This window comes from Cheilinus undulatus, linkage group 1, assembly GCF_018320785.1.
Source record: "Cheilinus undulatus linkage group 1, ASM1832078v1, whole genome shotgun sequence".
In the NCBI taxonomy this organism is placed as follows: Eukaryota; Metazoa; Chordata; class Actinopteri; order Labriformes; family Labridae; genus Cheilinus; species Cheilinus undulatus.
The window spans coordinates 7,526,776-7,549,538 of NC_054865.1; the positions used below are offsets into that span (position 1 = coordinate 7,526,776).

The 22,763-nt window shown below is 40.2% G+C and overlaps 1 protein-coding gene across 3 annotated transcripts in view; it reads right to left on the reverse strand.

The window, feature by feature from the left end:
- The window catches only part of large2 (LARGE xylosyl- and glucuronyltransferase 2), a 165,037-nt gene that overhangs the window by 54,449 nt on the left and 87,825 nt on the right, over nucleotides 1–22,763 (reverse strand). The window contains exon 1 of one of the 3 annotated variants that reach the window (XM_041790506.1): nucleotides 7,817–7,932. The exons of the other annotated variants lie outside the window; for them this stretch is intronic. The gene's annotated coding sequence lies outside the window, so the exon portion shown is untranslated. Of the gene's footprint in view, nucleotides 1–7,816; nucleotides 7,933–22,763 lie in introns of those variants that run through there. 3 annotated transcript variants of the gene reach the window in all.

The window sequence follows — 22,763 nt, forward strand, 5'->3', positions numbered from 1 at the left end:
CAGGAACACTCTCGTCATACATTTTAACATTTTATTGCAAATTGGCGAAGGAGGCTCTGCTCAAAAAGACGCTCCCTGGGTTAGTCAAGCAGCACACTTTGACTTTCCAGGGAGTGCATAGCTAGAAACCCCCCATACAGACAGATACATTTATGACAATGCATACTGAATACAATAAACTTAGTCCAAAAACAATCATACATACTAGCATGAGTCTCAATATAAGGGTGCAACAAGCTCTATGTTAAAAGGAGGAGGCTGGGGTGGAGAAGGTAAGCTTTACCAGCAGCAGCAGCCTCGTGTTGCATCAGCATTAATGCAGGCAGGGATCAGTGAGAAGTACATCATATCTAAATACACTGCTGTGTTGAGAGGTAGAGCTTGAAGGCAATAATTGGGATCAGCTGGCGTCAGCTTATCATGGCTGGATGTATGACTAGCATGCCCTGTATGCATTAACGCTGAGCTTCATTTACTAAACAGAACTAATGTTTTGTTTTTATTTATAAATTTCTCATAAATTTTGGAGAAATTTACCAAAAGTGCACTTTCAAGAGTGCAGATGGCCTAGTGCTTGGGTCTAGCTCCTTTCCAGCATGTCTCTCCCTCACTCTCTCATACCTGTTTCTGACTCTAGGAACTGTCAGCCTCTCTAAAGAAAGGCATAAAAAGCCCCAAATTGCATTTTTTAAGCAACACCAGAGTGCATATACATCTTAGCTTTGCTTTCCGTTTCCATTTTGAGGTAAAAATTTTGTGTCAAGATGACCTCAGTCTGCTGAACATTTCTTGATATGTCTAGAGATGCACACAGTTAGATGATTAAACGGTAAAATATGTTGGCACCAGAATTAGAAGTCAGTTAAACTAATTATCAACAACTTCATCAGTTCAGTCCCACAATCCCAGTCTAACACTCTGTCTAAACTGCAACGCTGCCACCCACTACTGGTAACCACTGTAGCTGTTCTTGTTGAATCACTGCTACAGTGATTCAACAAGAACAGCTACAGTGGTTACCAGTAGTGGGTGTTCTTGTTGAATCACTGCTACAATGCTCTTTACTCTGGTACAAACAATGCTAACCAATAATATCATGCCGTAGAACCAGCTGGGTTATAAAAATTAGATCTTGTTTAAAGGCCAGTTGTGCTAGCACTGCTAGCGTTAGCCACATTCTGCAAACCAACTTAGTATCTTCACAGTGTGACACTGTTTTACTGTTGCAATGTGAAGTTGGTTTGCAGAATGTATTCATTTGGCGTCAGACTAGTGGGCTTAATGCAATTTGCATTTAAGTGGATGGGGAATTAAACCAACCTGATGCACAAGGTGGATTTGTTTCACACATCCATCTGGGAAACCAGTCATAGACAGCCTTTAGGAAAGGGCAGAGCCTTTGAAAAAAAAAACTCTGACGATGATTGGATGAATGTACTATCTGTCACATCTTTACGGGCCAATTAGAGCAACAAAACAAGTGACATGTTGAGCTGTGCACCTATGGAGAACCATAGAGAATGGCATAACGTGAACCTAGCGACTGTAGACATGTCAGTACATGACTTTGTAGTTTTTGAAAAGAAAAAACTCACTGCTGTTCTTTGTTCTTCTTTTAATGAAGAAATGTCGTCAAGTTCTGATAAAACTGACACTTCAGCAGCATCCATACTAATCTCTTTCACCATAATTGCACTGGCCTCTTGTTGCTGTTTGCTTACATCACGACTCTGCCACGCCGCAAAGTACTGCCCCTCTTCACTGATTGGTCCTGTCACTTTCTAACCGGGTCCAAACAGTTTACACGGGAGCTTTGCAAGATGGATTTGCCAGTGAGAAACAAGAAAACGGATGTATCCATTTGCTTTGCAAGGTTAGAATTATATGCTAATGTTATGAATTCCCTCCAGAATTTCCCCCCAAAACAGAATTGTCCATTTTTTTATTCTCTCCACTCATCATGAACCACAGTGTGACCTACTTCAGACACCAGTAAACTTTTTCATCGTCATGATGCTGAATTGGAAATCTTCAATCAGGAAGTGAGAGAGCAGTTAAAGAGCGATGACAGCTGAAACTGCATCTCTGTATCATGACCAAGCACTCCATCCACAAACTCCCCAGCCCTTTGGTCTCTCTCATCATTTCTGTTTCAGTATCAGACGTCATCTTCAGTTTTCTGTGACTTGAGCTAACATGAGCTAATGTGAGGAAAAATACCTCTTAATGCATTCGGAAAGCATTTTCTCTCCATCCTCTGCCCTGAAGCTTTTCTGTTTATTGGGTTTCAGCATCTTTACTACCCCATTTCTCCTCCTTCCTCAGCCTCAGCTTCATGACTCTGCTCTCATCACAGACCCCCCACTGCTCCTGTCCATCAGCTGTCCAGACTCTGCCCATTTCTCTGTCATTACAAGCACCAGATGATAAAAAACTTCTCTCTGTTCTAGCAGAAAAAAGCACAAACTGCAGAGAGCGATGTTTCCTCCGGCTGATAGCAGGTTAATCCAGCTGTGACACAGAACTGAATATTACATCACCAGGCAAATATAACTCATCTTCCTCATCAGCGAAGAAGGCATGTTTCTGTTTTTTACGATTTGCTGTTACAAGCAGCCTGCACGGTTCATCCTCCTGTTCTGATTTTAATTTGATTCCTTCAGGTCACAGAGCGTGCTGGTCCTAATCTGCCTTGCTGTCGCCGGGCTGGCTGCTCGGGGACGTTATTCATGTATTTCTTTGTGATTTATCAGAGTAAGCTGAGGTGGGATTAGTGGCTTTGTGACCAGGGAAGACCTTTCATTACATTTCCCTGCAGGCCCATAGCCGCAAGCAGAAACTCACAGTGATATAGTGTCCTCTCTGTGCCTCTGTCCCACACATGAACCACAACCACATTTCTCATTTTACTCTTTTCACCACACAGATTTAACCCTAACACTGCTGTGGAGGCTGTAATTAGACTTAATTCATTCAGCATTAAGGCAGAAAAATTTGGCATACCTGTTCAACTGCACCTTTAGCTAGTATCTAATCAGCCAATCACATGCCAGCATCCAATTCATTTAAACCAAGCACTACCAGTACTCTACAGTCATGTGCATAAATTTCAGCCATGCAGGGTTCCAAGGATTTATCATGTGGCCTGCTGTGCAACAACCTGGGGCTGGAGAGGGAGTTGAGGGCAGCCAAAGTCAAGGTCAACACATGTGTCATATATGTGATTCACTCAGCAGCCAAGGTCGAGCTTGACGGCATCTTTTTTCCAAGACTTTTCACCCCTTGTAATACACCTGTTGTCTGTGCCCGAGTCCATGGGACATCCACAGCATGACCAGGGGCTCATGGCAACCCTTCTACCCATCCAAGTAGTCACTACATCCACCCTGCATGCAACCCTAAAGCTGCTGACTTTATTATGTTTTTCAGCAGGTTATTTTCTCATGCCCCTGGTAAGATGTGAGGACATCTGGAGCACCACTGGGTTTGTGTCAATCCTCCTTTCCACCCACTGGTTCCCTCAGGCACCTGTCTTGCCTCATCTCACCTTACTTTACCGTCAGTTTTTGGCCCAAACATAACTAAAAGTTCTGCCAATATACTGAAAACAGCTGAATATCTCAGAACTCAGACTGCATACAGAGGTGGTCTGGGATGCCTTCATCCAGACTAGAGTGGTAGTGTAGATACTAGCATGCATTAAAGACCGACCCATCAACTGATATGATGTACTGCAGTAGGGATGTCCCAATCAGATTTTTTCACTTCCAATACAATACCGATATTTCAGCCTTGAGTATCGGCCAATACCGATATCAGCCAATACGATATCAGCACGAATCATACATACTTTTATTACTTGTTTTCTAGTATGGAATGTTAGAAAAGGCTTGATCAAGTGGTATTACTCAGAGAACAAGTCAGCAACAGTAGGTACGAGAAAAACTGACCCATTTATTATTAACCAATGGGTTACATAAATTTTGATCTTAAACATAAGCACATTCTACAATTAAATAAAATAAATCAAAAATAAATTAGACAAGCCTGTCTATACCGTGTTTCTTTCTGTGAGCATGAATGTGTTGGGACAGGGTGTGAAAAGCTGAAATGCTTATCTTCTTAAAAAAGAATCTCCACATCATGCTCGGACTGCAGAGAGTGGAGATGGAGGGGTAGGAAGGGTTTTGTTAGGAATTTAGTTAACTGACTGATTATTATTTGCTCTGCTCTTGTTATTAGAGTGAGATGTTCATTTTGAAATTGGAGCTGTGGACTCTTAACTTTGAGCAGTTGGACAATAGACAATATTGTGGGTTTTTTTTCAAATGCCCAATGAGGTTGGTCGTATTAAACTTCCCCGGTTCTTTGCCACCACGGGGAACTTGTGCATGACAAGTTTTGTACTCAGCTGCAACGTCTTTATCTGACTTTAACGAAAAAATACCGCGACACGGCCGACATCACTCCTTTTCCTTGCCACTGTGTTAGCGGTTAGCACCGGTTAGCACTCAAGCACGCTGTTGTTGTGATCATGTGGGCTCTGCATGCTCGATCCTGCGGCACTTACTGGGCTATATCATTTTAAAATAAGACTTACTAGAGAAAAAAGTTGTGTGAACAGGGGTGGTTTTGCACAGTAAAGGCAAAGGCTTGGTCATAAGATATCACTTTTCTAGACTGCAAAAAACAAAACAAAACAAATTATTTTCTTTCTACCAAGCTAAAGGCACAAACCCTTAAATCTGATCAAATTAAACCAGAAGAATCTGCATAGATAAGAGGCAGTGAGGATAAAAACAGCACACCTCCTTATTAAACATCAAACAGACAGGAGGAGAGCCTCCTCCTGGTGCAGCCATGTGTAAGGAAGCCCAGCAAAAACATCTCAAAGACAAAAAGGTAAATAAAAGTCAACAGTTTTGTGTAGCATGGGGGGGGGGGGAATAACGCTTCTATCAGTAATTTAATAGATGAGAGGAGAAGCAGAGGGATCGATAATCTTCACAACAAACAGCTCTGATCTGTGAAGGAGGAGGGAGAAAAGCTAGAATTAAGCTAATCCTGGAACTATTCCTTCTACTCCTACACCTTTCACAGTCTTCATTCCCACCTCTTTCTCTGCAGTCAGAGGTGGGAAGAAACTGCAGGAGCAAACATGTTGGTTTCCTCTACTTTCCCATCCTTTCACGAATTAGTGCTTTAGCTGGGCATTCATATTTTTTTTTTACTTTCACCACACACATTTTAAGATATCTGAACATGTATTTTTCTCCTCTGCATTTAAAAACTCTTGTTAAAGCTTTATCTGCATGTAGAGGGGGGTCGTAGATTATTTCATTTTTGCATTGAACAACAATCTATGGTGCTTTCAGATAAACTTCCTAAAGACATTCTAAAATCAGTTTGGTTCATCCCATTCATGATGGATTAAGCCTGCAGCACCACATGTAACAGACTGCTCTGCAACGTTCTGAAAGCCAATCAGTTCACACCACTGTGACTAGAGGAGGATACGTGTCTTCTAAAAGGAACCAGACATGATCAGACAAATTCAACTAGTTGGATAGATATGTGTATCCCTCATATGTATATTGAACAAAAAACTCACTAGATATTTGCATTTTGAGTCAATTTGAGCTGATAAATTCACCAGGAGGCTGCCATGTTTTGGTCCGCACTGGTAGAGTGACATCACTTGGCCGGAGCACTCGTCGCCATTCTTATGCAGTAACCGGCTGTTTCAGACTGTCAGCATGTTTTGCTGCTTTAATCTGCGGCACATGCTATGTTAGCACCGTCACAGCTTTTATACCAGGTGGGAGTTTGCTGCGTGCTTGCTTTGTCACCCTCGTGTCAAAGCTCTATAATTCCTCTTAAGTTTTACCTCAATAATCCTCCCTACAAGTGACTGGATTCAGTGTATAGTGGAACCGCCCCAGGAGCTTTTCAAAATAAAAGCATTATGTACAAATGAAGGGAGTTTCTCGAAAGAAATGCTACAACCGACTTTTACTTTGAAAAGCGCAAACTGCAAGTGTTTCGTACTGTGTATATCCATACCTGCAACGTTTTGATCCGTGTGGAAACAGAAAGCTTCATACATAGCGGAAGTCTGGGGAACAACTTCATTAATCAGATGCATTTTAGCTCGTGGCCTTCATCAGGGTTGTCAAGAAACAGATTTCAAACATATTCTGCTGGTGTGGATGTACATATTTGCTACGACAAGGTGAATATGGATCTGTATTGATTGTTTCCTTGTCTACTGTGACAATTAATGGCTCGTGGTGCAAGGTAAAAAAGGCAGGACCTTAAATCTTAAAAGGCATGAGGGTTTTTCTGCTCTGTGGTTGTTAAAACCAGGACCATTCAAACTATCTAAGATCACAACGAAACACATGAATTGTTCATACAAAAGTCTTTTGGTAATAACACTTGTGTTTTGACTATTTTGTTTAGCTTTAAATGAGGATAAAAATTCAAATTGATGCAATAAGTCACATTTATTCTTGTGGGTAGTGGGGGCCTCAGCTCTTCTTGGATAAGTGAAGGGAGGGCTCAGTGGAAAAAAGACTGGGAGGCACTGGGTTAAGGCATAGTAATGGCGAAGAGCACTCTGGCCATGTGACGTCACACTACCAGTGCAGACTAAAACATGTCGGCCTCCTGGTGAGTTCATAAGCTTAAATTGCATTTCCCTTAAAATCCAAATATCTATTGAGTTTTTCAGTTCAGTATAAATATAAGAGATATAAATATCTATCCAAAAAGGCAAATTTGTCTGATCATGCAGGGTTCCTTAAAATAAATAGCAACGACTCTCACAGTCACTCAGGCTAAAGTGATTTAATTATTCAGGAGTTACAATGCTTCTTCTCCACTGTAAACAGGTCTGTGATGGAAAACTAAACTCATGTCTGAACTGAAGAGCTCAGAAAAAAGATCCATGCCTTCAGCTCTCTGCACCTGCACCAGTGGTTTTGAGTTTACGTCTTTCCTGCTGAGGTGTGTCAAGTGGCTAGTGGCATCGCATTTCCTGACGTGGGTGTTTGCAATTAAAGCAAAATAACAGCTAGTGAATTTTATCAAAACTTGCATTGTTAATCATTGATCTAACTTTGCTTTACCAGCAAGTGTGCGGAGCTACAGTGTTTATAGCCGTTTCCCTGACCTTGTTCAAAACCACAGCCATCTTCTTTAAACCTCGTCGATTTTAAACGAGTTACTAGCTAAACATACATTTAAAGAGCTGTCAGTGACATTATCACTGCAGGGCTCAAGACAACTGAGCTGATTCAAAGCAGCTCAGCTTGTGTTTATGCTTTAGCCAGGCCAACAGAGACCACAGTCATCTCCAGCTACGATCTAAAATGATGTGCTTACATTGCCAATATTTGGTCTGAACTGGGCTTAAAACAACTTAGAGGTCATACTAAGTCAAAACAGAGAAACTCAGCTGAGAAGAAGAGCTGTCTAGTGAAGATGAGGTCTAAGAACGACAGAGGGAACTTGGAATTGCATGAATGAAAGTGCAGCAGTTCGAAAAACGCTGTAGAAATGTGAAAGGTTTACCTTGAGATCAGGCTTCAAACATCAACTCCAGCAAACAACTTCAACCAACCTTCAATCTTCTTGTTTTCCAAAGTCTAATTTCACACAAGAATCTGTTTTGCTAATGATTCTACGAATCTTCTGTCTATGACTCTGCTGCTTCTTCTTACAAAAACAGAAACAGAAAGAGTCCAAGCTTCCAGAAACACGTGCACCAATGACCCAGTAACCAGCAGCAGCAGCGACCTTCGCCCCGTCCTACCTGGAGACTTCCTTCCCTTCCCTCAGAGCGATCCAAACATGTGGTTACAAGTCCAAGTTCAGCAGCGTGGCCGAGCCAGACCACTGCTCTTCCTCCTCTTCATCCCGTCCTCCTCCTCCTAATCCTCCTCTTTTAAAGCTCCAACAATAAACTCCGGAGCTCTTTTCTCTCCCTGCAGACTTTTGTCCCACTTCTTCACCCTCTGTCGCCGCTTCTTGCCTTTCTTTCCTTTCCACTGCCACTCTCCTCCCACTACTCCTCCTCCTCCCTCTCTCTCTCCTCCTCCCCGTGCACAAACACGCCATAAATCGCCTCCACCGTGGAGGGAGCGGCTCCGATTTCAGCCCCCCTCTCCTCCTCTCCTGTCAGGGTTGTTACTGAAGCGAGTTTGGATCCGTGAGGGAGAAGAGAAGAAGAGGAGGAGGAGGGAGGTGGGAAGAGGAGAAATAACGGGGAGAAAGGAAAGGTGTCACCTTACATACAGTCAGGAATAATAGAGAGGGGTTTTTCAAAGCTGAGGAATGCAAAAGTCTTTCAGGACACAAAAAAGGAGCGTCTGGATTCGGTTTCTTTCAGTGTGAGAAGGAGGAGAAGCATTGTTCACTTTTAACCAATGAACCAGTTAACAATACCTAAACTAGACTTTAAACCACACTGCTGTTTTCCTTTATCAATGGACAGAATCACTTGTTTTCAGCTCATTCTCTCAGGTCATCTACTTGTTGATGTTTCTGACTTAGTAGAGGAGGTTATTTTTTGCAATTTTAATACATTTTAGAGCATATCTAGAGCTTTCAGCAGCAGCTGGGGGAAGGGTCAGAGTAATTTGCAACCAACAGATCTTTATTCTAAAATGAAAAATCCAAAAACAAGAAACAAGCTGTTTTCCAATAACCATTGAAAAATTAAAAAAAAGCAAAGCACAGAACAAAATGTGCATCTGACCGACCCCTTCAGGTACTTGACTATCAAATTACAGTTATAGTGTGTAGAACTTTAATCTATCATTATTTCAAAAGTGCGCAAACTTATGTTATATATGTTTTTTAATTAGTCTTATAGTTTCTCAGATATTACCTAAATTTTTTTGTAGAAAGAGAAATCAAACATTTTTGCAGTTATATCTGAATGTGTCTTTCCAATGGAGGCTGCCATTGGTTGCAAGCTCAATCTCCCTTCTTTTATTCCTACATCCTGTTTTGTAATTGAAGACCCTGTCCAGCAGAACGACACCTCATTAGACCTCATTTGCCTCGATAATTTGATGACTGGGTTTTTTTTCACAGAGGGCCACATACAGACATATTAGGAATGGGGGGGCTACTTTCATATTGTCATAAGGATTTTAAAGTTAGTAAGAATAATCCAATGTAAGTTAATACATGCATAGTGATTGAATATGACTAAATGGCTAGCTAATGGCTGACAGGGCAAATGGACAGTAATTTTCAGGATTTTGGGGAGCCAATCAAATTTCCTTATTTAGCCCTGGCTACCACCTGGCCCCGCCCCTGAAAAGTTATTGATGCTGCTATTTGCTGTGATAGTCCATTGGGATGTTTTTAAACAAGATATCTTCTTGTCAAAATGTTTGTTTACAGATTTAACATGGTAGCACTGCCTTGTGCTGAAACCAGGACACCTGTTAAGCACAAGCTTCATGTTTTAATGTGGGCCATATTTCACTTTATCTCTAGAATTTGATGCAGATGAATTAAAAATGTTATAAGGGGTATTTATTCAACAGAAAACCAGCCTTCTCTTTTCCCTCAAAATTTCTCAAAATGAGGAAGACATGCACTGAGAAAATCACTTCTGGGTTCGTTGGATACAGTTCCATAATGTACAAGCGCTCTAGTATCACATCCAACACACTTGCACATTCTGGGACCGTATCCAACAAACCTGGTAGAGTTTTTTTCGATGTATTTCAGAAATTTCTAAATGAAAACAAAACGTTGGGTTTCTGTTTAGTACGCCTTATGAGGTGCTGCTTTATTGAACAGAGACCTTAATTCAAAACAAGAAGTAAACTGCAGATATGGGTGGGGCTGGATGTGCTCGTCTGGACTTATCATATTGTTACTGTTTTGGTTGAGAGCCCCCTGGTGGCAGAATTTGACATACTGTGCAATTAAGAATAAGAACATGCTAATTGAAAAACATGCAAATTTTGTTTTCCATCTTCTGTTTTTGTTATTCCAAAAGAAATTGGTAAATGAAAAATGGTTTCTTTTTAACCACTGGGTGACTTCCAGACTGGAAGACACAGACACATTCCCACCTACAGCCAATTTTAGAGTCACCAATTAACCTAACAAGTTAGTCTTTGGTGGTGGGAGGAAACCGGAATACCCAGAAAGATCCAACGCATGCAGAGGGAGAACTTGCAAACCCCTCACAGAAAGGCCCTGGCTGGGAAGCTAACCAGGAATCTTTTTGCTGTGGGGCAACGGTGCTAACCCCTGTGCTGTGCAGCTCTTAACTGTTCTTGGATAGTGAAATAAAACTTTAATTATATTGTCAAACAGTTTTTTTTAATTGATTAATCATTCATTACCCAACAAATTCATGAAGGAGTTAGTCTTCATTTACATGTCAACACATAGCTAACTAGTAGTTAATTCCTCATTTAATCCCTACCAAACTAGCAAACTCACTCTTTCATTCGTTATTAACTCTGCCTGTTTGTGTAGGTAAACTAGCAGTTAGTTCCTCACATATTAACCTAATATCTAGGCCATTTTTTGTGTACCTAATTATAGTGTGTTGTAGAGTGTTGTGGTCATAAATCAACCAATCCAGACTGAAACTCTTACTCGTCGTTATTGTGCATGGTTAAACATGAAACCAGTTCTTTGTGTTGCGTTCCTCTAGCTCTGACTTTGCCCTATTTTACAGTTAAACAAACACCATGAGTTGGTGCCTTGTGCAGGTATTCACTCGTAGCTTTGTGTTTGCCAAACAGGATTTCATCCGCCGGCTAATCCTCTGTTTTTGTGCGCCTGAAGGCAGGAAGGCGAGCTCCATATTAACAGTTGCATCATGAGAGAGTGCAGTTCTCTGTAATTACAGAGCGTGCAGACAGAGAGTGAACCGAGGACCAGTCGTAGCACGCTGCATGCCTGAACTAACGAAGCTCTGCTGAAAGATGCTTCATTAAAGCTGGAGATCAGTGGAGTGGATCAGCAGGGAGCGCACCTCCACCGCTCTTATCTCTTCTCTGGAAACGAGTCGTAGTCTCAGAGATCACAGCCTCGGGGGGAAACACTACAGCACACATGAGCCATGCCAGGAATCACACTGTAATGTAAACTGTGTGCACTGATCTGAGATACCTCTACCGCCATCATCGCTTACTTCAGGAGGTTTTTTTCTACATCAATTTATATCTGGAATATCAAAGATGCTGATCATGAAGACACATCTCTCTTTGCCATTCCTCTCATTCCTCAGTTCTTTCCCTGGTAGACGATCCTCAGTCAGATCACAGAGGTTATTATTAGGGGTGCAGGTTATATCAGTACAGACAGCTATCTGCAAACTTAAATATGCATCTCTATTATTCTGATTATTAAACTGTAAAATCCACTAATAATAAACCTGTTTACTTCCTCATGAGACTACACATTCTGAAACAGTTGGTTGCATGGTGGTATGCGATCTGCCATTAAGCACTGAGAAGAAGAAGAAGACCAACAAAGACATGGTGTCACTGATAGGAGTGTTTTCAGTGTTTCAGAGGAGGAAAACATGATTGTGTTTGTCAAACACAATCTTTGCAAAGATCACAAAGGGAGGAAAAAGTCCTTGAGTTTTAACAAAACAGATCTTAAAAGTCACTTAAGAGTCGTCAGTCATCTTGAGGCTAATGACGGCTGAGAGCCAATTCAAACATGCAGAAAGTTTTTCCAGCCAAAAGGCGAAGCTATTAATGACAAAATCAGTCTCACAGTCTCCCAGCCTGCCACAACTTCTTAGTATCCCTGTCTGCTCTGTTTCCAAACACATTTATAGTCTGATCAACAACATTTGATGTTTTAGGGTGTAAAATTTCCAACCAATCAAATGAAAAATATGATTGTGATTAGCTGACTAGTCAAAAATCAAGTAAACAGATGCTGTTCACCAAGGTCACAAACTCAAAGTGTATAGTCCCTGTGCTGATCATTTAATTTATAGTAATTTTTATCTTATATCAACCTTGATGAAACTCTTTGAAATGATGAGTCTGTACTGTTTGAACATTTTCAGAAAATTATAACAATACCATGATAATTCTGACAACCTTGATTAGGTCATGATAATATGAAAATTTATATTATGTCTCTTCATCGAATCTTTGTACAACTTTATACACTTTTTAAAAAATCAAAATAGTGCTATAGTGCTCGTCCTATGGGATACTATCCATGCTCTAGCATTCAGCACTTCTTCATACTGGAGTAAAGAATGTTGTGGCAGCAGGGCAGTCGTCATTCAGAACAACTAAAGTGGCAACGAGTGGCAGGAGGCTACTTTACAGTTGAGATGGGAAGTTTCATCAGGATCGTGGGCCTACTTAAAGGTGCAGTGTGTAATATCTAGCCTAGTAGCATTTAGCTGAACATACTTGGTAAAATAAAGCAAAACATTTCTAAGACGGTCTATCTAAATAACTGTTTAGTCATCTAAATTCAAAAATAGCTATTTTGAAAAAAAAAACAAAAAAACAACTCAGAATAAACCTTTAATTCGTACATAGGCAGGGTCCCCTCCATAGATGCCGCCATCTTGGATTTTTACGTTACCATGGTTTCATAAAGGAAAAAAGGAAAAAAGGATAAATAAAGTTATTGTATTGTACTGTATTATATTCACATTACAGATACACATTAAATTCAACTGGTTGCCACAGTTTCCAGCAGAGAAATGCAATCTAGAACCCACTTCTAGATGTTGATATTCAGTTTTACACACTGCACCTTTAACCTCGCAAAGCAGATGGATTTGCCCGTTACCGTGTCTCCCACTGGCGAATCCATCTTGCAAAGCTCCCATCTGAATAGTTTGGGCCCGGTTAGAAAGTGACAGGACCAATCAGCAACTGTATAGCGGAAGACATTAGCGTGGATGCTGCTAAAGTGCCATTTTTTTTCAGAACTTGATGACATTTCTTCATTAAAAGAAGAACAAAGAACAGCAGTGAGTTGTTTTCTTTTCAAAAACTACAAAAGTCGTGTACTGACACGTCTATAGTCGCCATGGTTCACGTTATGCAGTTCTCTATGGAATTTAGTACTCGGTAGCGGCTATGTCACATTTTTGTTGATCTGATTGGCCCGTAGAGATGTGACGGACAGAACATTCACCCACTCACCCTCCGAGGTTTTTTTCAAAGGCTCTGCCCTCTCTCAAACACTGTCTATGAGTGATTTACCTGATGGATGCGTAAAACAAATCCATCTGGCCTGTCAGGTTAGGGCCTACTCTGATAAAAAAGAAAGGTTATTAATTAGTAAGGCTGTAACCACATTAATTGCGATTAACTTTGATCCACAATCAGTGCTCTAAAATTGTGCACTGTGATTAATTGCAGGCTTTAATGTTGCTTTCAAAATCTGGTTAAGCCAGGTCTCCCTGCAGCCCACCACTGCTCCTTCATGTCTTCTTTCACTTTAAAAAACTCATTCACAGCTCAGGGGACTAGTCAAAAGTCATCCGAACCATCTGCTATTAAACATTTACCTTTTTACTGTTCACATGTTTCCTTTTAGGCCCATGAAAAGTTCCTTTTTCTGCGGTAAAGTTCATGTTAGAATCAATCCGCCAAAAAAGTAGGCCTGTATGTGAAGAGGAAGCCTGTTTTCCTTCGTTTAACAGAGAGACAGTAGTAAGACAGTAGTAAAATCCAAAATTACACAAGCCAGTTTTGAATGCAAAATAGTGTAATTTAAAAATGCTATAAATGGGGTGCTATTAATCGTGATTAACTCCAGAAATCATGCTATTAATTGCATTTAAAAATTGTGATCTTTTGACAGCCCTATTAATTAGTTTAACCGACCCATAATTGTGGTATGGGCGACAAAAGGGATCTGGATTTAACCGTTAAACCTGTTCATGAGCATCCCTAATCATTATCATAGTGCACACGTCTAAATAAATCTAAGTTTGACTTAAATATTTGACTTTAGGCTGAGCATGTAGAGAAATATCGATCTGCTTTTAGCTCTTTTTGACAGAAAAAAAAGGTCAGGAGGGAAAAATGTAAGAAGGACTTACAGACGTATTCTTTGCATTTCCACTGAAGGCAGGGTCTAAATAAAGTCGGAGGTACTTTTACCCTTAAGTGCACTCACTTGGAGACAAAGATAAGATTTACCCTTTCACACAGTTCTCACTACAGCAGGGGGGAGCCATCAGACCCTCTTGGCTGTTTTAAAGAAGCTATTCATGTTGCACAAACGTGCACAACAGAAGAAGAGCTGCAGTCTATTTAACACAGCTCAGATGAGTACAAATATGCCTGTGATGTTGGAATTCTTCCAGATAATAAGACGAGTATTAAGAAGAAGTTGGCAGCCTTGTTCAAAAGCTTCAAAAAGACTAGTGTGATCACTGACAAAGTCAAATGAAGCTCTGACAGCAAACAAAGAAATCTCTGTTGTGTCTTCAACTTTTTACATCCAACGGAGAAAGAAAGCAGAGCAGTGTGAGCCGATATTCCTCCTCAGAGATAAAACCAGGTTTAAACAAACACGGGTCAGCAGGTCAACAACACTTTCTGCAATTTAGTCAGAGAAAAAACAACCCTGTTTTTACTGCCTGCTGTTCTCTGGCTGTGAGTCGTGTTGGAGTGAGAGGATCAGGTGACCGTCCTCCAGACGACTTAACAATTTAACATCAACACTTCCCTCCTTGTTATGGAGTCAGAGGTCAGGTTTACGGGCCCACAGAGGAGGTGTTACTGCAGGCTGGTGGCACATAAACAAGAAGAGGAGGACAGGAGACACAGGCTCCAGTTTCCTCTGTGAACATAGAAAGAGTCTGCTAGGGAGGAGGGGGGGAGGGGGGATTCAGTGGACAGCAGAGGGCAGGGGTGAGGAGTCAAGTTTCCCTCTGCACCTGCTGCACTTATTCCTCCTCTTTCTGATTTCTAGGGAAGTTTGAACTCTGCAGCCTCTCAGTTTGATCTGCTTTGTCCATATGACACTCGCGCCTGTGGAAGACGAACCGTCCAGCTCCTGTTTCAGTGAGGAGAAACTGAGCAGACAAATCCATTTATAAAGAGCTAAGGACAGTAAGAAGAGCTATTTTTGCTACTGATACCAGTACATGATGGCTACTGATATCACACTGACTGAAACTGATATGATCATATTCAGTGTTTGATACAGGAGCTAGTTTAGTTGTAGGTCTGTCAGCTCAGCTTTGTAGAGTACTGACACCTTGTACAGGTGGCAATGTGACCTAAAAAAAGGAGAATAAAAGTCATCCTGATTCAGTCATCAGCATGCCTTTACTGACTTTGTATGACAGACAAATCCAACACTATCAGTGTAGGATTGCTGGCATTCAATCCTCCTTGCAAGTTTAATTTCACATTTGTCCACATTTAATGTCCTCACTAAATAATCAGCTTCATGGTAGAATCACCTGACACAGCCTACATTCAACTTCAACCCCATTTTTTACGTCTACATAGTGCTAAACTGTGCAGTTTCTCTGAGGTGACATTGATAATTCAGTTTAGAGTTGTTTACATCAGATCAACAGTAGCTATGAAGCACATCTATGAGGGTGACCAGTAGCTTTACAGTTTAAAGCGGTAGAACAGTTTATATACAGCACTGAACCTGGACTGTGGACCTGATTTAATTGAAATTATGAATCATTAGTTCAACTCACTGGTAGATCTGGTGCCAACTACCAGGAGTGGAGAGTAGCTAATTAAATGTTCTAACATCACTGCACTGAGCAGTTAACATAAATATAGAAGAATGCTAATTCATTACATTTAAAGAGGCTTTTCTAACTAAAAATATATTAACATTTTAAGTAAAAAATGATGGTCTAAACTCAGGAAACTAGTCAGTAGTTGGCTTTGACTTTTCATGACAGTCAGTGGCACAAGCAGCAAAAAAAAGATCACACACTCCCCTCAGGCATCTCACGTCTCTACTACTCAGTACTTGCCGCACGTTTAAATAGACTACATTTTACCTGTACCTGAGTATATTTACAGTAGTGTTGTAGTACTCAAGAACGGTCTTGGTCATGAGACCAGTTTCAAGACCACATTTTGAATTTCTTGGTCTAGTCTTAGACCCGAGTGCATTTTTGCTAAGTCTTGTCTCAGACGGGCCGGACTCAGGATTTTGCACTGATCTGCTATTCTTCGATTTCATTAATGTGATAACAAGAACAAGCACTTGATAAAACAACAAACAGCTACACCTGCAAAAACTCAAGACATCAGTCCATCTTATTTCTGGTCAGAAATACCTGTGAACACTTAATTTAAGCCTCATTGACCTGACAAATCTAGATAAACATCTCATTACAAGACATTTAAAATAATTCCAGCCTTTTCAGTGGCTTTTGAATACAAACAAGGACTGACTTTTTTACAAGAAGTTTGTTGAACAAAGATTTGAGATTTGTGCATGTTGTGCTTTGAAAGAGTTGCAGACTCCTTGTTTTTATCAGTCAAATTTATTAAAAAGAAAATCAAAAGTAAAGAGAGAATGCTCTTTAACTGTTCAACTTTGTCATGGTTTTTTAAAACTGATTTTTATGGTCTTGGTCTTGAATTGGTCTTGACCCCCAAAAGTCTTGGTCTTGTCTCGGTCTCGGTCTTGACTCGGTCTCAACCCCCCAAAAGTCTTGGTCTTGTCTTGGTCTCGGTCTTGACTCAGTCTCGACCCCAAATAGTCTTGGTCTTGTCTCGGTCTCGGTGCACTCTGGTTTTGGGAAAGTCTTGGTCTCGGATAGTGTGGTCTTAAGTACAACACTAATTTATCATAGCATTTAGCATTAAATTTACTTCTACTTAATCAAATGTTAAGCAGAGTAACTTTACTTTTTCTTGAGTATAATAGTCGGGTACTCGTCCCACCTCTGCTGACTACCTGAAGTCTGACTGTAACCCTTAAGCTGTCTGGCTGCAATAATGCGAACAGTTTTGTTGCCAAGAAAATCAGGGAATTTCTCCTTTCATACAACAGTTTTTACTCATTTCTCTCTCTTACCTAGAATTTATACTTAAACACATCACAGGGACATTTGATTTACTTGCACTAGGCCTGGGCAATATGGCCTAGACATCATATTAATGTTTTTTGAGGGTCTTTTTGTTTGCCCGTTGTGGAAACAGTATGCCACTTCTTTAAGAAATTAAAAAAGAAAATGCATTTAAATGCATATTTGTGGGTTTAAAACCCCTTCCTCCCACTAAAACAAATCTGTGATGGGATAGTAGTCATGTCTGATTTGTTTGTGGTACCACGTTTTTCACTGACTAAGCTTAGCTTAGCAGCGATACTAGCAACTTTACCCAGCTACAGCATTTACAGCTGCTTCTCTGACTGTCGCCACAGCCTGCTTCTTTGCATCATCATGGGCTTAAAACAAACAAATCATCGGGTTTGAACATTTATAAAGTTATATGAGCTGTTGCAATACGAGTCAATGCAGCACTGGGTCTTGAGTCAAGCATGTCTTACCTCAAATTTCCACATACAGTGGCCGCACCACTATCCACTGGCAAATTGTACTGCGGTGCACATCGCTCTCTCTCAAGTCTGACAGTAGCGCGTCCCTGGAGCGCCACTCCACTCCACTTCCATCCAGATACGCTGCAGGTCTTTTTTCAACACTGGCTGCTGCCAAACTGCGTCAATTCCCATCGATTGGAAAACTCCAAACAGGAAGTCACAAGCGTAGAATATCCGGTTCTTTCAAAATACAACACAATGCATGGACTCTGGATCATAAATCATCAGTATATCATCATTATGTCTCATCCTGCAGCGAGAGCAAAGGGTTACCAAGAGGTTAGCGGGTCACAGAGCTACAACGGCACCATTGACATAGAAAAGTTACCTTTTGAGGACATGAAACCAAAGAATTGTACATAAAACCACAGATCCTTAAAGCAAACATTAACCTTTTAACTTCCTAATGTATTCACCAAATGGCGGAAGCAATATTACCATGGACTCATGCCGGAAAGGATGATAAATTAACCCCAAAAGGTAAAATAGTCCGCTCTTGACTACTACTACTATTCCTGCATGAACTCGCAGTTCTCCTGTGATCTCTGCCCATTGATCAGGGCTACGCGCCACAGCATGGACACACTTCCAGTGGGCAAGGTCGCTCGCTTTCGGTTGGAGCATACCTGCGGTGCTTCGGTGCCCGGTACAATCGCAGCCTATGTGGAAATTGTGGGTTAAAGCAACAGACAGACAGACAGAGCCACTGTGCAAAGCAAACATTCGTCTCATGTTACTGCTATTACTGATAATGAGCTTTAAGAGAGATCTCACTTTTAACATCATTACTGTGCCTATCATATACAAGCGGGTTTATGGCTGTGCTTTAGTGTCAGCATAGAACATGCTGATGAATACACTCAGACTCAGCTGCTGCCTGTAATACATCACTTTGTTACGCTATCTGCTGCATTCTTTATGCCTTGTGTGCACCAAAACACAACATATGCATTTAACCAGTAATGATGGTGCTGCAAAAAAAGATTTTACCAGTGACAGTACTGATATCAGTTTACTGCCCACCTTTAACTTACACCCAATAATCATTAACCATCATATTATGGTGTTATGTTGCATCATTTACTAGCTTTATCCTGCTGTTTTAACACAGATTTAGACTATTTTTAACTACCAAGAGTTACAATAAAGCTGCTCTGAGCTGAGGAGGCTCACTAACCTGCAGCAGCTGATGAGGTGTACAGAGCTTTTTCAAGCCAACAGAAGGTGCTGCACTTCAGATTCATTTGATTGAAGTGACTATTTCTGAAAATTTGGCAGTTAACTAAGCCAGTATAATTACAGTGCAGGGAACACACAGTGCTCTTCCAAGCTGCCAACTCTATTAACCATGAGTAATCAACGTTTGTGATCAGAGACTTAAGTACCAAAGGACTGATTACATATCTTTAATGACAATCAGCTGATTATGATCACAATCAATCAAGACATTCACACAACTCCATATCCTTTAGATCAGGGGTGTCAAACTCAATCACAGCAGGGGCCAGATTCTGGATTCAGGTCTAACCTGAGGGCCTAACAGGGTCACCTTTTCAACCATAAACTGTCAACCTTATTTTACCAGTTATAAAATATGGAAAAAAAAAAAAAACCTAAAACTTTTGCACCAGTGATAAATGATTTTGAGGTTAAAAAGTAGTAATGATAGATTAAAAGGCTCACAATCTGAGAAAAGTAAATTTATTTGTTCAAAAAAAATATGAAATTGAAAAATTATGTTTTTTAAAGGCAAATATATCAGAGAGAAAGTCAAAATTATGAGCTTAAAATGTCAAAATATGAAAAAAATAGTAATCATGAAATTAAAAGTCAAAATATGATTCAAAATCTTAAATTGTGAGTCTAAAAGGTCAAACTATCGGATTATGACATCTAAGTAAGGAGTTGAAAATATGAGATAAAATGCAAATTTATTATTTAAAAGGTCAAAACATGACTCAAATGTTTAAAGTATGAACCTTAAAGCTCAAAATATTATATAAGAAGCAAAAGTTATGATCTGAAATGCTCAAGGTGTGAAATAAAAAGTCAAAATCCCAAGTTTGAGTCTTTATTGTTAGATGCGAAATTGAAAACATGAAATTGTAACACAAATCAATTTATTTTCCAACATTCCTGACTTTTATCTAATTATTTTTACTACTTACTTTTCCAGATTTAATGACTTAACAAGGTTTTTTTTTTTTTACTCATCAAGGCTACGTTTACATTTTTATACTTGAGGAAATCTGCATACTGATGGGCCAGTTATAACAGAAATACCATATGATCTTGTGGGCCGGATTTAACTGTTCCACGGGCCGGATTTGGCCCCCAGGCCTCGAGTTTGACACCCCTGCTTTAGATCCTTAGACCATCCTTTAGAGAAGTGAAGAACTAAAGACATTTCCTCTCAAAGTCTAAATGTAATTTATCACAAAGGTAAACAGGCAGAAGTCTGCTAGGGCACAATTCTTACCGTTACATCCACATCTGATCACCGTCATAATTAATAACAGGATGCTAAAAACCCAAAAGAGCATGACTAAAACCCTTTTTTAAGGACAACAGCAGCAGAGCTCCTTTAGATTCATAAAGCAGAGGATCAGTGTTTGACAGAGAGGATCTCTCCCTCCCTCTCTCTCAGTGTAAACATGTGCTGCCCTCTGGCTCTGCGCTGCCCACCCACACACACTGTATAAATAATACGACAATAGACCCACAGTTTACAGATTCCCTCTCACACATACACAAGAGCTCTTGTGTCTGTTTCTCTGGGCTCGGGCTGCCTACACACCGAACATTCAGATACACAGAGTCGGATTCAGGACGCTCGAGTGTGGGTCAGAGGTTCTGCTGAGAATCTATTATAAGCCGTCAGCTGTTATATATTCACCTGATCCTTCTAAGGAAAAAACAGGTTTATAATGTTTCACAGAGCTAACATACCATGATGTTTCTGTGGGGGTTCAGAGGTTTGTTGATCGATGTGGATTACTCAATGCTTGCTGGACCAGAAGCTCAGACTCCTGACTTTCCTTCTTTCTGTTTCTTTTAGAAATAACTCTCTTGCCTCTGGAAAAAAGTTAACTCTAAAAAATAAAAGTATCACTGGGTGGACGCATGCCATTGCAAGGAGTACATATCCTGGGCAGGAGCTATGTTTACATGGATGGAAATAATCAGAATAAAAGCCTGATCAGAATAAAACTGTGTCATGCAAATGCATCAACCAGAAGATTTTGATCCTGCACGGGCAGTCTAGGATGAAGTGCCACTCCAAACATGAGGGGTGGTTTATGTTTTGATCTGTGTCTATGTGCACAAATGTTCCAAACATGTTGCCATCATGGTGTTCAAACATTTCTTACTGCACATGTCCGCCTATCTCTTCAACTGCACATGTCAGATGATCATCCTGCAGACGGCCACTTTCTAGGGATAATTTTTTCTGACATTTTATCTCATAATAAGTAGAAATTCTCTTATTTGATACTGGTATTGTTAGAAGTGATAGGCAACATAAAGCTGTGTTAAAACATCACTGGATTGTCTGATAGTCTTAAACGCACCATGCCAGCAGCATGTGCAAAGCCATGGCTGCGTCACCATCAAATGACATCAAAAGACTCAGGTAGTGGCTGCCACACTGAGACGACTTGCATGTTACCAGACTCTAGTGCTGCACAATTAATCTGATTGCAATCACAATCACATTGTCAGGCTGTGCAACTACATACACACAAAAGGCTGCAATTATTTTGTATTAAGCAGTACTTAAAGGGTTAGCAAACATGCCTGTAAAAGGCCTTTAAATTCTCAATGGTGACATCACATTTACACTTTGAAGAAGTACCCTTACTTTTAAAGAGGGAAAACTTTCTCTGGAAAATAATTTTCTTCTGAAAGCAGTTTTGTAAAAAACTTAAGGGTTTGTTTTTTATGCTAATTAATTGCATGTTTTGAATTACAAAATACACTCTTCAAAACTATAATTATTCTCTGCATTTTCCTTAAACACCAAGCAAGTAGAATCATGGTGCCATTTATGTATTTTATCATGATTGTAATTGCAAATTGCAATATAGTCCATCTGCACATTATTTACCAAATCGTGCTGCACTGCTGGCTTCAACAGCCAACCCACACCTGCAAACTTGAGTGAAACTAGTCCTTGATTTTGTTTTAAATCACAACCAAACTAAAACAGAACACACATAAAGCTTGAGCTCACCACTTACCATAACACCTTCTAGAGGGAACAAGGCTGGAGGTCCAGCGTGCAGGTGAGCTTGTCATGAAAACCACTCCTTTCTTTCAGCTGTCCATCTCTTCTCTCTAATACACCTTATGTTCTGGCTAGTAGCTTGTGTCTTTATCTATTTAGCCAGTTTTAGCCTGGAACAATACTGATACAGATATAGAAATGTAGTTCAGAGATAAAACACACTTTAAGGATTAAACATAAAGAAAGTAAAAATCTCCAGTCCTGCCTAAAACTTCATGAACAAATCTGTGCATACTGCTGGTATTTATAGACGCGTTTCAGTTGTAAACACTGGCAGAATTTTTTTTTTCTATATCTGCTAATACCGATACTATAATGATAACATCCACCATCCCTAGCACTGCTCCCATATATATTTTTTTGACTGCAGAAGTTTGTACCACTGAGCTTTACATTTATTTAGGGGAAAAACAGAAGGACTACTGATTACCATGAATAATACATGTGTGTTCTGGGAAAACTCCCACAGAAAGCGTTGGAGAAGGGTAGAACTTTTCAAAAAATACTTGGACATTGATTGGACGAAAGTTCTGTCCGTCACATTTATGATGGGCCAATCAGAGCAAAAAGACAAAATGAGGTAGTAGATGTGCACAGCTCCAACACTAACCTGAGCTGCAGGGGCAAGCACTGTCAGTCTATGAAAAGCAAAGCATGACAGTGGCTGAAATTCATACTGAAGTTTATGGGAAGCGTGCGAAAAAAATCTTCTTTGCTAAGGAAAGCTTTCAGGGTGGCTCTTTGCTCTTGTTTTAATATAGAAATTTGGTCTAGGTCTGATTAATCTGTCACTTTTCTACAGCTACATCCATACTAGGGCTGGGAAAATAATCGCAAATGAGATTAAACCGCAATATGGCCTGCTGCAATTTTCATATCACATACATTGCAATATTTCCTT